The sequence below is a fragment of the Oryctolagus cuniculus genome, chromosome 15, assembly GCF_051225735.1.
Source record: "Oryctolagus cuniculus isolate XC-2025 breed Fujian yellow rabbit chromosome 15, ASM5122573v1, whole genome shotgun sequence".
Taxonomy (NCBI): domain Eukaryota; kingdom Metazoa; phylum Chordata; class Mammalia; order Lagomorpha; family Leporidae; genus Oryctolagus; species Oryctolagus cuniculus.
Genome location: NC_142881.1, coordinates 88,951,160 through 88,966,675, shown reverse-complemented (window position 1 = coordinate 88,966,675; position 15,516 = coordinate 88,951,160).

Below are 15,516 nucleotides of genomic sequence, written 5' to 3'. Positions count from 1 at the left end.
AGTGACCACTGGCGCTCCCTAAAGAAAGTGTCTCAGTCCAGGAGACTGAGGTGCTGGAGCAGCCTCACCCCAGGGGAGAGGCGCCTCTGGCCAGCATTGTCCAAACAGCAGGACGTCTGTCCAGGTTCCCCCAGCCCCCCCACATCTTCCCCATGGTGTTGGTCCCTTTGGCGAAGACGGGCTGAGGGTATTCTGCTTTTAGCTGTGCCAGTGAGGCGAGCCTGACCTGTGTTTTTGTCCCGTGCTGGTGGAATCTGAGCATCGTGGAGAAAGCCTATGTGTTTAGGTGTGTGCCTGTCCTTCCCTGTAGCCCTATGGGCCATGTGCGATGACCCCAGAAGAGGCCACGGAGGTTCAGAGTGGTTCCGTGAGACTGGTCACACATTCCTGGGTGAGGGTAAAGCCGGGTCTTTTTGCTCCATTCTGCTGCTACGTGCATTGCACCATGGCCCGACTCATTTACTGGAGAGCCTTCTGAAAGTGCCTGGACCCCTACACAGGAGGGTATCACACGGGGGGCTGAGGGGAACCCCAGAATGGGGGCCATCAGTGCAGGGACCTGTTACAGCTCAGATGGTCTTTGCTGATGTGCTCACCACCCAGGCGCGTTGGTGGAGTGCATAGCAAGCATATAGAGTTGTGGGAAGCTGTTTCCATGTGGGTTTCAGCCTCCTAAGCTTGGCAGAGAGGCCAGGGTGGCTAGCTAGTGACCCCAGGGCAGGAGGAGGGCTCTCGCTCGAGGACATGGCCAGGACCTACAGAGGGCACATTATTGAGAAGAGCCCGGAGGAGCCCAGGGAACCGTCTCCTTGGGCTTGCCATGTGGGGTATGGCAGTCCCAGGGATGAGCCTGGTTCTGTTTGGAGAGAGGCCAGGCCATAGTCACCTCCCTGCCCTTGGAGACACATGACCCTCATTGCTGAACTCCTCAGAGAGCTGGGGTTCCCCCAACCAGGGCAGCAGGAACTCTGCAGCCCCCACACTATGCAAGGCCAGACCCCACTTGCTGCTTGTGTTCCCCAGGGCCCCGGTAGTGCTCACAGCCACCTTGGCCTCCCCGGGCTGACCACACGGGAAGCAGCAGCTGCACTTGGTTGTCCCCCGTCACCGCTGGGGTCACCCTTTATTGGGGCCATGCACCCTGGAGGACCTGACCTTTCTGAGCCTGGGATCAGAGACATGCTTTGCCCAGCTGGGCGGGAGGGGGGAAAGCCTTTGTTATCTCAGCACCCCCTGACCCCAAGCCCCTCCCCTGCCCCGGGAATGTGTGCCCCTCCACAGGGCCACCAAGACAGCAGCAGCAGCCTGGACATCGCTGCAGCAGGAAAGCTGAGCCTGCCACACAGGCTGGGCTTGTGCACGCCCCTTATCTGAGGCATGCATACCCTTCATTATGGGTTTATCTGAGTCCTTGCCAAATGCCTGCCTGCTGCAGGGACACAGAAGACAGACAGGTTAGCCCCAGGCTCCAACTTGCCCGCGGTGCAAAGAAGCAGAGCCCTGAAATCAACCTGGTGGCACAGTTGTTAGATAGAGGTGGGCGTGAGTCCAGATCTGGGGAGCCCAGGGCAGGCGGCGGTCAACATGGACACAAGTCCTTTGTCCACAGACAATGACCCGGACTCCAGAGCGGGCTTAGCCCGGGTTCAGTCTGAAGTTGCTGCTTCCACATCTCCTTATGCCAGCTCCTTAATAGATCATTGGAGCCCCGATCCTCCTGCCTCAGTACGCATGCGGCAAAGCTACTCCCCGCATAACCAAAGAGACAATGTCAGCCCCACAAGGGCTGGTGCCCACCCCACCATCCTCACCCTTCAGCTGAGGTTCTGCTGTCTCCAGGCTGATGCCTCTCAGGGTGCACACTCAGCCCTGACTCTGTCCTGAGCTCTGCACCCGCCCCTCACGCTCCCTAACGCAACACAACTTCTAGCTCAGCTGGCCTTGAACTCCGTGGAGCCCCTCACACTGAGGAAGCATGGTGGCCTTGAATCCCATCACTTGGTTCACGGTGGGGGCTGCTCACTCACAGCCCCATGTAGAAGCCAGGGACTTGTCCATATGGTCCAGAGAGAGAGAGAGAGAGAGAGAGAGAGAGAGATGTCTTCCATCTGCTGGTTCACTCCCCCCAGAAAGCTGCAATGGCTGGAGCTGAGCCGATCCAAAGCCAGGAGCCAGGAGCCTCCTCTGGATCCCCCATATAGGTGCAGGAGCCCAAGGACCAGGGCCATCCTCCACTGTTCTCCCAGGCGCATCAGCAGGAAGCTGGATCAAAAGTGGAGCAGCCAGGACTCGAACCGGCACCCACATGGGATGCCGACGCTGCAGACTGGGGCTTCAACCTACTGAGCCACAGCACCAGCCCCTAGGGAGTGAGTTTCTAAATGTGCAAAAACTGAATCCCACCAGGACTGTCCCGGTCACTAAATAGCAGAAACAACAATCTTGAGAATCTGCTCCCTGCAGCCTCAGCCATCGGCGTGCCCTGGCTATGGTTCCTGCTGCCAGCCTGCCTTGAACCTGCTGTTGCCTTTTCTTGCTTGCCACCGAACCCACTGAGCTCCAGGGAGGAGGCCTGTATGCCTTCAGCATCTCTGCCCATGGCATTGCCCTGCTCCGGGCTTGCCCTGGAGGGGACAAGATGGACTTAGGGGAAGCTGGCTTCCCTTGGATCTTGCTGGCTGTGAACAACAAAGCCTGTAACTTTGTCGCCAGGGCCCACCCTCCTGAGACAACTCCAGGCTGCTGCTGACTGCTCACATCATCTCTGGAGGCCGGTGGGGGGCTGTTTCATGACCACAAGAAGGGTTTCCTGCTACCAGCAACTCAAACCCCAGATCTACTCTGCGAGTTGCCCAGTGCTTGTGCAAACACACTCGGCTCAGGGACAGGCTGAGCAGGGACCTCACGGGGCTCCGGACGGCAGGGGGCGCAGCTGTCACTTGAACATAGTAGTTTTGAAAAAGGTGCAGCTGGTTCAGAAGGTAGGCGCTGGTTCAGAAGAGGAGTAGTGGGGACTAGAACCAGCACCCTCCTAGGAGAGGCCAGATGCACCTGCTGTACCACAGCGCCAGCCTTTCATGTGCCATTCTTTCAAGACCCCTTTCACGCTCCAGCGTTCTGAGTCCTGGACGAGAGGGCAGTGACGTGCCTGCTCCCGGGATAACTCTGCCTGGGAACTTCCCCTCCGACCTCAGGAGCCTGATTATGCTTCATCTCCCAGGGTAAGCTTGCCCAGCCTCCTTCTCACACCCCTGCTTGCCTGAGGGGACCCTGCCTGCCTTGTCACAGCCCCTGTCACAAGGGCGTGCCTGGCGCTCAGACACCACGCTGCATTAAGTGATTTCTTTCTATGGCCTTGTGAGCTGCAGGAGAGGCACCACCTGTATCCGAGGAGTGACAAACAGGTGGCTCAAGGAAGGCGATTTGGCCACGTACCTACTTAGACACAGCCTGGGGGCCCTGGGCAGCAGAGAGCAGTCGCTATGACGGATCTGCTGGCCGTTTCCCCAACCCGTGGGATTTGCCCTCGGGATCCCAGTACCTGCTCTGGGCTCCCAGCTGGCCCAGGGAGCCTGTAACAGGACATCACTGACCCCGTCCCCAAGGATCTCCAGCTGCTTGGCTGAGGCATTTGAGGACCCTTGAGCTGGGTGGTGCCGTCCCCGACTCCGGAAAGCCATTGAGTTGGCTCATTTTTCCATCGACAAGACAAAATGCCCTTTAATTCCGCAACAACCTGTGGCCAGCCTGGGACCCGGTCTCCAGCCGAGGTTCTGTGCACAGTGGTGTGTCCAGGACACCAGAATGCATCAGGGATTCCAACATTCTAGGATTCTGAGAGCAGAGCGAGATAAGGGCAGGTGGAAAATCGTGGGACAGCCCCAGAGCAGGTGGCCCAGTGGAGGGGGCTAAGACAGCCCTGTTGGAGACGACCTGGCGTTCTCCCAAAGCTGGTGCTGTGGGTGAGGGCAGCACAGCCCCAGCCAGCAAGATGCGTGTGTGTGTGTGCGTGCACGTGTGTGTATGTGCGTGTGCATGTGTTTGTGTGCATGTGTACATGTGCATGTGTGTGTGTGTGTGGCCTGGCTGCTCTCTGAGCCAACTCAGGGAGGAGGTGCTGCCTTGTCCAAGCTTCCAGAATGTTCTCTGTTGATTGCGGTGGAGACCTTCAAGTGCTGAATGAGTTGATCATTTGCCTGAGTGCTGGGAGGAGAGGGCTGTTTTCAGGCAGAACAATTCCAAAATTAGGAAAAATCATCCTCCTTCCCAATTCTGGTTTGGCAAATGACTTTCCTCTGCTCGTGAAAAGCCTTAATTGAGACCTTGACTCTGTGTTTGGGAGGTAATGAGCCTTACCCGGGATGGATTAGACCGGTTCATAAACTCTCTTCCTAAACGCTCACAGACTACAGGCCCGACGGAGGCTAGTTCACTTGGCACGGACACCAGTGTTTGAGATCAAGATAGCACGTTTCCTGGTCCCAGTGTCCCTGGGCCATGCGAGCACAGCTGTGACATAATCAGTAACTGCTGTGGGTCCACAGAGGAGACCCCCAGCCTCTCACTGTTCTCTCACAAGCAGCATCCGGGAAGAAGCTGGGTAGCTCCGGCGCCAAGGACGGATTTCTGGTACCAGCCACCGTCCAGACACCCATGGTCGGCCAACCTCACCGCAGCCAGTGTCAGAGCCGCCTCTACCGCTCTGGGTCGCATTCTACCCGAGATCCCGTGGTCGGGGGCCTTCTCCAGGCTGCACAGCCGAGAAGCGAGTGGATTGCGTTTGATCTGGCTGCCATGTTGCTAACCACTCTGCTACTGTCTCCTTAATTAGAAACAAGAGCCTCTCGAGGTTCAGCGAGCTCAGAGGAAGTCAGAGAGGGACGCACTCTGTAGGCTCTGCTCTCATGCTGTCCAGTGCAGGCCCAGGGCCGCCGTGCCCGAGACGGACTGTGCAGCAGGAGCAGAGCCTTAGTGCCTGTCCACTGGGCACCCTGTCCTCCAGCTCCTCCTGGACCTGGCCCCTCCCCAGGACCGTGGACTGTCCACCTAGCCAGTGGGAAGGGCTGGCCCCTGGGTGTGTGCATGGCCGTGGCTTGGCCCCAGGCACTTAGCACTGCACAGACCTCTTTGCTCTGCCGTCACCTGCAGCTTGGCTGAGAGGTCTCCCCGCTGCCAGGCCACAGCCCTCAAAGGGTGGGATGCCCTGCCCTGCGGCGTCTCCCCTGCCTTGTCCTGCAGTTATGGCAGGGTAGGGCCCGCAGAGCGAGGCCACCTTCCATCCAGGCTGCAAGTGAGAGGGGCAGCCGAGGGCATTTCCCCGCGCCGTCGCACTGAGAGCTGCAGATTTTGGGAGTAAGCCGTGCAGTTCGCGACACCCACCCACGCATCTGTGGCCTGGGCTCTGGCAGGAGGCACAGCTCTTTTTTTTTTTTTTTTTTTTTACAGGCAGAGTGGACAGTGAGAGAGAGAGAGACAGAGAGAAAGGTCTTCCTTTGCTGTTGGTTCACCCTCCAATGGCCGCTGTGGCCGGCGTGCTGCTGCCGGCATCATGCTGATCCGAAGCCAGGAGCCAGGTGCTTCTCCTGGTCTCCCATGTGGGTGCAGGGCCCAAGCACCTGGGCCATCCTCCACTGCACTCCCTGGCCACAGCAGAGAGCTGGACTGGAAGAGGGGCAACCGGGACAGAATCCGGCGCCCCGACCGGGACTAGAACCCGGTGTGCCGGTGCCGCTAGGTGGAGGATTAGCCTAGTGAGCCGCGGCTCTGGCAGGAGGCACAGCTCTTGCTCTCAGTGTGTCCATGGCTCCGTCAGGGTGACCAAGCTCCTCGTTGTGCCCATTCGTCACGTGTGTTTATAATAACTGACACATGTCAAGGCCCTTGATGGAAAGCAGCCTGCTGGGTGGCTGAGGGCCCCTGGCCGCTGGGCAAGCTCGGGGTCTGGGTGGTAGCTGACTTCTCTCAGGAGCGGCTGGCTTTGAAAAATATACACAGCGGCCCACTGGACCCTTCAAACCCGTGTGCCGGCCTCAGGCGCTCCCTGCCTCGCCACAAGTGGAGGTTGTTTAAAATTGCCCAGGGATCATTAAACAGGCCTGGGGCTGATTCATGGGAGACAAACAGAGCTAAGACTGCCCAGAAATACTGCTGTGTGTGTGTTTGTGTGTGTGTCTCTGTGTCTATGTGTGATTGTATGTGTGTGCATGTTTGTGTCTGTGTGTGACTGTGTGTGTGTGTGACTGTGTGTGTCTGTATGTGTCTGTGTGTGTCTCTGTGTCTATGTGTGACTGTGTGTGCATGTTTGTGTCTGTGTCTGTGTGTGTGACTGTGTGTGTGTCTGTGACTGTGTGTGTCTGTATGTGTGTGTGTGTTTGTGTGTGTGTGTCTGTGTGTGTCTGTGTGACTGTGTGTGCATGTTTGTGTCTGTGTGTGTGACTGTGTGTGTGTCTGTGTGTGACTGTGTGTCTGTATGTGTCTGTGTGTGTGTGACTGTGTGTGTGTGCATCTTTGTGTCTGTGTCTGCGTGTGTGACTGTGTGTATATATCTGTATGTGTGTGCCTGTGTGTGTATCTGCATGTGTATTTCTGTGTGTATATCTGTGTGTGTCTGTGTGTGTATCTGCATGTGTGTGTGTGTGTCTCTGCGTGTGTGTGTCTCTGTGACTGTGTGTGTGTATCTGTGTATGTATCTGTGTATGTCTCTCTGTGTGTATGTGTATATGTGTGTTTGTATCTCTGTGTCTATGTGTGTGTAACTGTGACTGTGTGTGTGTGTGACTGTGTCTCTGTGTCTGTGTGTCTCTGTGTGTGTGTTTGTCTCTGTGTGTCTGTGAGTGTGTCTCTGTGTGTGTGTGTGTGAGACTATGTGTGTGTCTCTGTGTTTGTGTATCTCTGTGCCTGTGTGTGTTAGTGTTTCTGTGTCTGTGTGTCTCTGTGTGTTAGTGTATCTGTGTGTGCATGTCTGTGTGTATCTCTCTGTGTATATCTGTGTGTGTCTGTGTGTGTTTCTCTACGTGTTAGTGTATCTGTGTGTATCTCTGTGTTGTGCATGTCTGTGTGTATCTCTGTGTTGTGTATCTCTGTGTGTGTCTGTGTGTGTGTCTCTGTGTGTTAGTGTATCTGTGTGTGTGTCTCTGTGTCTGTGTGTCTCTGTATGTGTCTATGTGTGTGGTTAACTGATGACCACAGAGCTCTCTGCTGCCAGGGTGAAGCTGACTCAGCGTTGGCTGCAGGCAGTGACTTTGTGTTGGCCACGCCCCGTCCAGGACATGGAGGCCAGAGGGCTGCTGGTGACTGCAGCCGCTTCACATCCTGGCCTGGGTTCTGAGTTGAGTAGCATTTAAGTCTCATACCTGCCTCCCCACCACCCCAAAAGGTAGCAGATGAAGGACTGCAAGGGGCATGCTCAGGTTTGGAATCTGAAGTGGACACGAAGGGGACTTGTGATGGGGAGGCTGGGCTGAGCAGCCTTGATTGATGTTGATGCCCAGAGCTTCCTAGCCATGTGGCCACCACTCCAGCAAGGGGGTCTTTCTGCAAAGTTATGAATTGGAGGCCGTGGCTGCACCTTGAGTGTCTCAGGGCCTTTGCTCTCGGGGTCTCTGCAGGGAATGGAGCCAATTTCTCTCTTCATGTTGATGCTCAGAGCAAGGGAGCAGACGAAGAATGGGCTGAGGGGTCCCGGTGTTGTGCGATAGCGGGTTGAGCAGCTGCCTGTGATGCCGGCATCCCCTATGGGTGCTGGTTCGAGTCCTGGCTGCTCCCCTTCCCATCCAGATCCCTGCTAATGGCTGGGAAAGGCCAGTGGAGGATGGCCCAAATTGTTGGGTCCCAGCACCCACGTAGGAGACTCAGATGAAGCTCCTGGTTCTTGGTTTCAGCATGGCGCGGTGCTGGCTATTGCGGCCATGTAGGGAGTAGAACCAGATGGATGGAAGATCTCTCTGTCTCTCTCTCTCTCTATAACTCTGGCTTTCAAAAAAATAAATATGTCTTAAAAAACAAAGAATGCAACTGAGGCTGAGTCTTGTGTGTGGGGGACTCATCTTGGCAGGTGGAGGGTGAGACTTGCAGACCACGGCTTCCTGCCTGGCTGAGCTCTCAGCCTTGACAAGCAAGCGGGTGTCCTTGTGGGGGCCCTGCGTCCCCGTGGCCCTGGCTCTGACGCAGTTTCCAGCAGCTGAGCCAGGGTCGGTGGTTTTTTTTTTTTTAGGATTTATTTATTTATTTGAAAGGCAGAGTCACAGAGAGGCAGAGAGAGAGAGAGAGAGAGAGAGAGAGACAGAGAGACAGAGAGACAGAGAGGTCTTCCATCTGCTGGTTCACTCCCCAGTTGGCTGCAACAGCCAGTGTTGCACTGATCCATATGCACTTACATGGGAGACCTGGAAGAAGCTCCTGGCTCCTGGCTTGGGTTGGGTGCAGGGGCCCAAGGACTTGGGCCATCTTCTGCTGCTTAAAACCAATGACCCCTCCATCCCAAATAAACCCCAGTCTAAAGAGTAGCTGACAACGACTTAATTCTATGTGAGTGTCCCTAAGATTCAGTAAGGCAATTGCATATTTGCAGTTTTAAGTGTTTCCATTGCATTTATCTGGAATTCTAACCCAAGAGTTGTTAAAACTGGAGAACTCACTGTTTAGATAGGAAACAAAAGCACCTTCTGTTTCGTGACTCCGTAAGAAGACTCCTGTTGGTGTCCGCGGTGACCTGGGCTTCTGTTGCCAGAGCTGGGAGGAGTTGGCTTCCATTTTCCATAAAGGGTAATGGACAATGGCTGGGCCCATGATCCTGCAGCAGATGCCAGCCTGGTAAGAACGTCACTTGTCTGGGGCCAGAGCCGTGGCTCACTTGTTTAATCTGCCTGTGGCACCGGCATCCCATATGGGTACTGGGTTCTAGTCCTGGTTGCTCCACTTCCTATCCAGCTCTCTGCTGTGGCCTGGGAGGGCAGTGGAGGATGGCACAAGTGCTTGGGCCCCTGCACCCCCTGCACGGGAGACCAGGAGGAAGCACCTGGCTCCTGGCTTCAGATCAATGCAGCGCCAGTCGTGGCAGCCATTTGGGGGGTGAACCAATGGAAGGAAGACCTTTCTCTCTGTCTCTCCCTCTCACTGTCTATAACTCTACCTGTCAAATAAATTAAAAAAAAAAGGAACATCACTTGTCCCTCCCTCTGTCGTTAAGGTATTGGGACCACTGGTGACAACACGGCTCTAAGCTGGAATGTGACGCCAAGTCCACAGGATCAGTGAAGGAAGTCAAACTGCTGATTCAGGGCAAGCGGTCCCCAAAGGACTTTGGGAACAGCAGTGTTGCCAAGGCCAGGGCTCTGGGCTGGGGCTGTCACTGCAAGGTCTAGGCTGGGTACTTGTGTGGGGAGTGTGTGGGAGTGGGGCCGGGGGCTATGTATGGGTTTTAAAGATTTTAAGAAAAGAAAACCCCGCATTGTCATCTGAAAGAAGACAAACACTGGTGGCTGAAGCCACAGCCCCTCTGGCACCTGTTCCTTATCGTGCAATTCAGGAGCTTTGAGTGACTCGCAGGGACTCAGCATGTCAAACGCCAGTCTCATGTCGTGAAATAAGACTGCGCCGCCCCTTAGTCCCAGAAACGCTCGCGGCCACGTTGGACGCATCCAGTGGCCGGCGTCACATCCCCACAGCCCTGTGAAAAAGAGGAAGAAGGGAATGAAACAGTGCCGGGTGTAGACAGAGCCCAGGGTGGGGGCCTCACTGGGGTGAAGGGGATCAGAGAATCCTCCCCGCTCCACCGGGAGTCCTGGCTGTGAGCGCTGCGTGCTGCTGCACGTCTGAGAGCCACGAGTGACCCAAAGCAATGTTCTGGTCAGGTTCCCATCTTCTCCCTGCTTTGTCTCTGTGTTGCTTGGTGCAGGAGATGCAGGGGAGGCTGCTGGCCAGCAAGGACCCCTCGTGGGTGAGAGCCAGCAGCAGGAGTTGGTAAAGAGCCTGGGTGAGGGACCAGCACATGGTTAAGCTCTCTCGTACATCTCACATCGCTGGTTCAAGTCCTGGCTGCTCCACTTATGATCCAGCTCCCTGCTAACGCACCTGGGAGACCAGCAGAGGATGGCTCAAGTGCTTGGGCCCCTGCTCCCCCTGTGGGAGACCTGGATGGAGTCCCAGGCTCCTGGCTTCAATTTGGTCCAGCCCTGACCATCATGACCATTTGGGGCAGTGAAACAGTGGGGAGTAAGATCTGTGTCTCTCAGGCTCCCTGTCTTTCGGTCACTTTGCTTTCCAAATAAATCATTTTTTTAACAAAAAGAGCAGTGGATACTCACCGTAGGACCTACTTACAGGTTTCCCATGGGGTCTTCTGTGGATGGATATGAGGGAACTTAAAAAGTGCACGGAAAAAAACCCTTTTAAAGTAACTCTAAAATAGTGCAAACTTTTTGAAATTCAATCATATGGGGCCAGGTCTCCAAAAAGTTCATGGGAAATGTGTATCTTGCAAAAAACTGTGCGTGGATTTAAAATGATCTTTTTTGCACCCACATGAACTTATTCTGAATTTTACTTTGTTAAAAGAATTATTTTATTTTATTTGAAAGACAGAGTTACAGAGAGAGGTAAAGACAGAGAGAGAGGTCTTCTGTTTCGCTGGTTCACTCCCCAAACAGCCACAATGGCCGGAGCTGTGCTGATCCAAAGCCAGGAGCCAGGAGCTTCTTCTAGGTCTCCCATGTGGGTGCAGGGTCCCAAGAACTTAGGCCACCTTCTTCTGCTTTCCCAGGTCACAGCAGAGAGCTGGATCAGAAGTGGAGTACCTGGGACTTGAACCGGTGCCCATATGGGATGTGGCCTTACCTGCTACCCCACAGCACTGGTTCCTCAATTTTACTTTTCCAGGAACCTTTCGAAGTACCCCCATACATCCTGTGTGTGAAGGAGGCCAGGAAGCAGGAGATGAGCACACACAAGGGATGCACTAGCTCCCCGTTGCTACCACACACTCCAGGCTCTGCAACATGGGGAAGAGTGAGGCCACGGGTCCAGAGCTCAGGCCCCATCCGCTGCCTTGCCTCTGTGCCCTGGCACAGATCTAAGAAATAACAGGAACTCAACAAACATTGGTTGCATTGCTTTTCCTAGTTCAACAGCAAATTCTTGTTAAACATCCAAGGTCCACCCGGGAAACAGAGGCCACTCTAAGTACACAGGACGAGGGGTCAGAGGACAGCGATGTTGGCAGGAAATGCAGCCCTCTGTGGGCTGGCGGGGCTACTGGGTCACCCTTTGGGGCAGTGGGGCCTTGGCCTAGCTGGCAGCAGCTGCAGCCTGGGTGAAGACTGCCAGAGATACTGCCTAGGTGTGTGGGAGCTGGTGACGGGATGATACCCCGGCTTCCCCCTTTGCCACACTCTCCACCTGCACCCGTTCCTTGGGGGAATCCCAACAGAATCCACCTGCGCGGGACCCCAGCAGCACAGCCCCTTCTTCCCTGAATCCCATGCCTGCCAGGCGGCGAGGGAAAGGGCTTGGGCTGGCTCCGGAGGCAGGAGGGCCAGATCTTGGCAGCCTAGGCGCTCACTTCTCCACTGCACTTCCTTCTAGAAATCCCTACGCAGACGCTGCGGACGGTGCACTCACCTCCCTTCATGGGTGTGGAAATATTTTTGGCATTTGGAATAAGAATGCATTAAAAAAGAGGAAAAAGAGAAATAAGGCAGTGTGGGGAGCAACTCAGACTAGACTGTTACTCGAATTAAGACTTATTCTATGCATCTGCTCTCCCACAATATGGCGCTGGGAGAGGAAGAAACAGCTTCTACACAGCTGCCTCCAGTTCAACCAATAAACAGCAGGACCTGCTCCTGATTGGAGGAGAGCAGCGTACTCGGCATGTGGGTAGCAGAGTTGGGATTGGTGGAAGAGGACTATAAAGGAGGAGAGAGACAACATGCACCAGGAACATCTATCCGAATAACACCTGAGCAGCCCCGAGAGAGCTGGCCGGTGGTGTGCCGCTCCCCCGCGGAAGTGGGGAAAGTGGCAGGGGGAACCGCCCTTCCACGGAGGTGGAAGGGTCGGTAGCCAACCCGGGAAGAACCAGCAGCAAACCCGGGGAGGGCCGAGCAGACGAAAGAACAACGCAGGGTCCTGTGTCGTTCCTCCACGAAGACGGGGAGCGACATAATGGTGCCGTGACTCGGATGTGAAGCCTAGGCAGGGCTTAGTGTCGTTCCTCCACGAAGAGGGGGAGCGACAAGGCAGGATGGGTGGAAAGCAGGAGAGAGGGAGGGAGGGAAGGAAGAGGAGACAAATAGGCGACGGAGAACCAAGATTCCATTTCACTGTGTGAAAAAGATGGTGCTTCCTGTTGTAAGGATGATGAGCAATGATGGAGAGCCGGGCCTTGTCCGTGTCCTCATATTTACTCACGCAGTGCAATGCTGGAGAAAATACAGTGTCGTGACATAACTGACAGCGGATCCTCTGAAGCAGGACCTAAAGGACTTCAGTGTCGCCCAGGGAGTAGTGAGCTTCACGGCCTCTACAACAGATTTTAAGTCTGGTTGTTGCCCTTGAGGGAGGAGGATGATGGCAGCCCCACCCCTCTGAACTCTGCAGGTGGGAGCTGCTGGTACCTGTTCTGCTCTGTGCATCTGTCCATGATTCTCACTAAGAGGCCCATCCCTTGCAGTTGTCACGATCCCCTTGACCTGTGACCTGTTGCCTTTCCCCCTCTCCTGTGGTGTCTCCCCCACCCCGCCCTGACTTCTGAAATGACCAGCTCCTCTGCGCAGCCTCCCTCACCCCTGAGTTGCATTCCCAGAGCTCCTGGACTCCAGCTTGCCAGGAAAATTGCTCATCTGTTAGCTTGTATCAGGCTTGTATCAGCTTGTATCAGCGGGTAACCTTGGTTTTCCCTGTGGGTCGACTGAGCTGAGCTGGGCCACAATACTCAGAACTGCCTTCCCTGAACAGCTTCAAGGGAGCGTGGTGTGGGTGGCCACAGTGAGGGGACAGCCTGGGCTGCCAGCTCACCTGACTCGGGGGCAGGGTGGGCATCTCTGCTCTCAGGCTTGGCTGCATCTCTCCAGTCCCTGCGAACTGTGCTCTGATCAAAGTGGTTCCAGAGGGTCTTGTGGGGTTGGAGCACCTGCAGGTGCCTGTGCAGCCTTGCTGCCCACACCTGGCCCGGGCATATTTGCCCCTATGGCTTGCCAGGCTCTGCAGGCTCTGGGTTGCAGGAAGCATTAGAGGCAAAGCAGCGGCTGCTCAGCCTTGACTGCGGGAAGCCAAACCCCTGCAGGAAGTGTTGAATCCACATCCTCACGTTTCTGCGTGGCGGTGTGGACCCTGACAGACACCTGCCCGGGAACCACCAGCTCGCTCTCAGCCTGGGCTGAGCGTCAGCTCCGGGGCTTCTCTCTGTGCAAGTTCAGGTGCACAGCAGGTGCTTGTGGAACCCAGGCTGGCACAGGGACTTCATTGTATCCAAGCTGAGATGGTATTGGAGGCTCCTGCTGGGTGAGTCTCAGCCACGCTGGCCGGCACCCTGGGGCTGTGAGAGACCTGGTCTCTGTTTGTTTGTTTATTTCAGGGGGTTCCTTTTGTGATAGGACTTCTCAGGACAGGCATTCACGGATTGGCTGGGACTTCCCAGATGCCTTTATCTGCCCCTGTGGTCTGGAATGGGCATATGCCTTGTGCCCCTGTGCCGCTGTGGCTCTGCCGCCCGTCTTGCAACACCTGCCGAGCCCCTGGGAGCCCTCTGGGAGCTGTGCTTTGGCACAGATGCCCTTGTCTCGCTGATCTCTCATTTGTCCAAGGCTGTTCTGCAGGATGATAGACGGCCTGCTGGGCCAGCTTGTGGGTCTCAATAATTAGGTCCCTACAATGCCTGGGGTTCTACTGGCAGGTGTCCTGTTACTAAGCACAGCTCAGCATGGCCACCACACTGCCTCCAGTGTCCTGCTCACCCTGTGTTGAACTTTGCCCCCTCTCCTGTGACATGTCTCCATCTAGGACCAAGACAACGCACAGGGACTCTAATCAAAGGAGGCAGGAGAGGGGCAAATCCTGCCCCTGTTCCCCACACTGGCTCTCCCCGAGTGGGAAACACCCAGGGTGAGCTGCTGCCTTGAATGCATCAGCATCTACCTCTGGGCTCCTCCACCAGGGCCAGGGGACATGGCAAGGGGCCACTCACTGCCTCACTTCTCAGCTAGGCATCTCCACCTTCCTGGCCCAGAGCCGGGATCCAGGAGGGATGACCGGGCCAGGGCAGTGTCACATGGGTGTCCTACCAGACTCACCTCAGGCTCCCTTCTCTGTTGTCTCACAGTGTTCTCTGATGCTATGTTACCATGGTTACAGTCATTGACCCATTAGAACATCTGAGCTCTGAGTGACCGGAGACTCCCTGCTGCCCAGCAGCTACCTGTTCTGCAAGAAAGGGCACTTGGTGTCCAGAGAGAAGAGGCGTAGGCAGACGTGGGTTGACCACTGAACGCCCTTGTACTTGTAAGTTGGGGCTGGAATGTGTCTACCCCAAATTCCTATGTGAAAGTCCTAACTTACCCCAGCTGTTTTTGGAGATAACACCTCTGGAGAGGTGATTAAGTTAGATGAGAACATAGGGTGGGCTCTACTCCCTGTATGATTGGCATTCTTATAAGAAGAGATAAGGAAATGGTAGAGCCAAGATGGCAGCTAAGGAGCCCTTGCCCACGGAGACACCAGCATGGACAGCTGTGCACACCCCGAGCCACCATCACAGAACAGGATGATGTTGTGCTCCGAAGAGCATCAGGAGTTTCTGGGGGAACCACGGCCTCATCTAAAGAGCAAAAGTAGGTACCAGAAACCAGCCATCTAGGAAGTGAACTCTGCAAAGTCTCAGGTGAAGATTTCAAAGCAGCTGTCTCAAGGAAAGGCAAAGAAATTCCAGAGAACACAGAGAAATGAGTTCATATTCTACAAGGGGCTTGATGGAGGTGGTGACAGTGTAACAGAATCAAGCAGAAATCCTTCCACTGGAAAACACGTTGAGTAAAATAAAAAATCTGATAGAAGGCATCAGCAGCAGAATGGGCAAAGCAGGAGGAGGAATCAGGGAGTTTGTAGACAGCCTATCTGAAAACACACAGTTGGAGGAAGGAAGAGGGTGAAGAGAGCTTGTGGGAAATCAGGGGCAGCATGAAAAAGCATGTATTTGAGTTACTGGGATTCAGAGGAGATTGAGAACGTCAAGGGGGTAGAAGCCTTTGTAGAGAGTTAATGACAGAACACTTCTCAAATCCAGAGAGACATGTGGCCATTCATGTGTGAGAGGATCAAAGACCAACATCCAGATTCACCCAAATCAAGTTCACCACGGGATGGATCAGAATCAGGCTCTCTGAGGTGGAGGCCAAGGAGAGGATTCCCAAAGCCGCGGAGGAAAAGAAGCAAAGAATGCAGACGGGGTCCTGGGCCGCAGAAGTCTCAGGCCAGGAGGGAGTGGGGTGAGACTTTCACAGTACTGAAGGAGAAAAGAAAGCC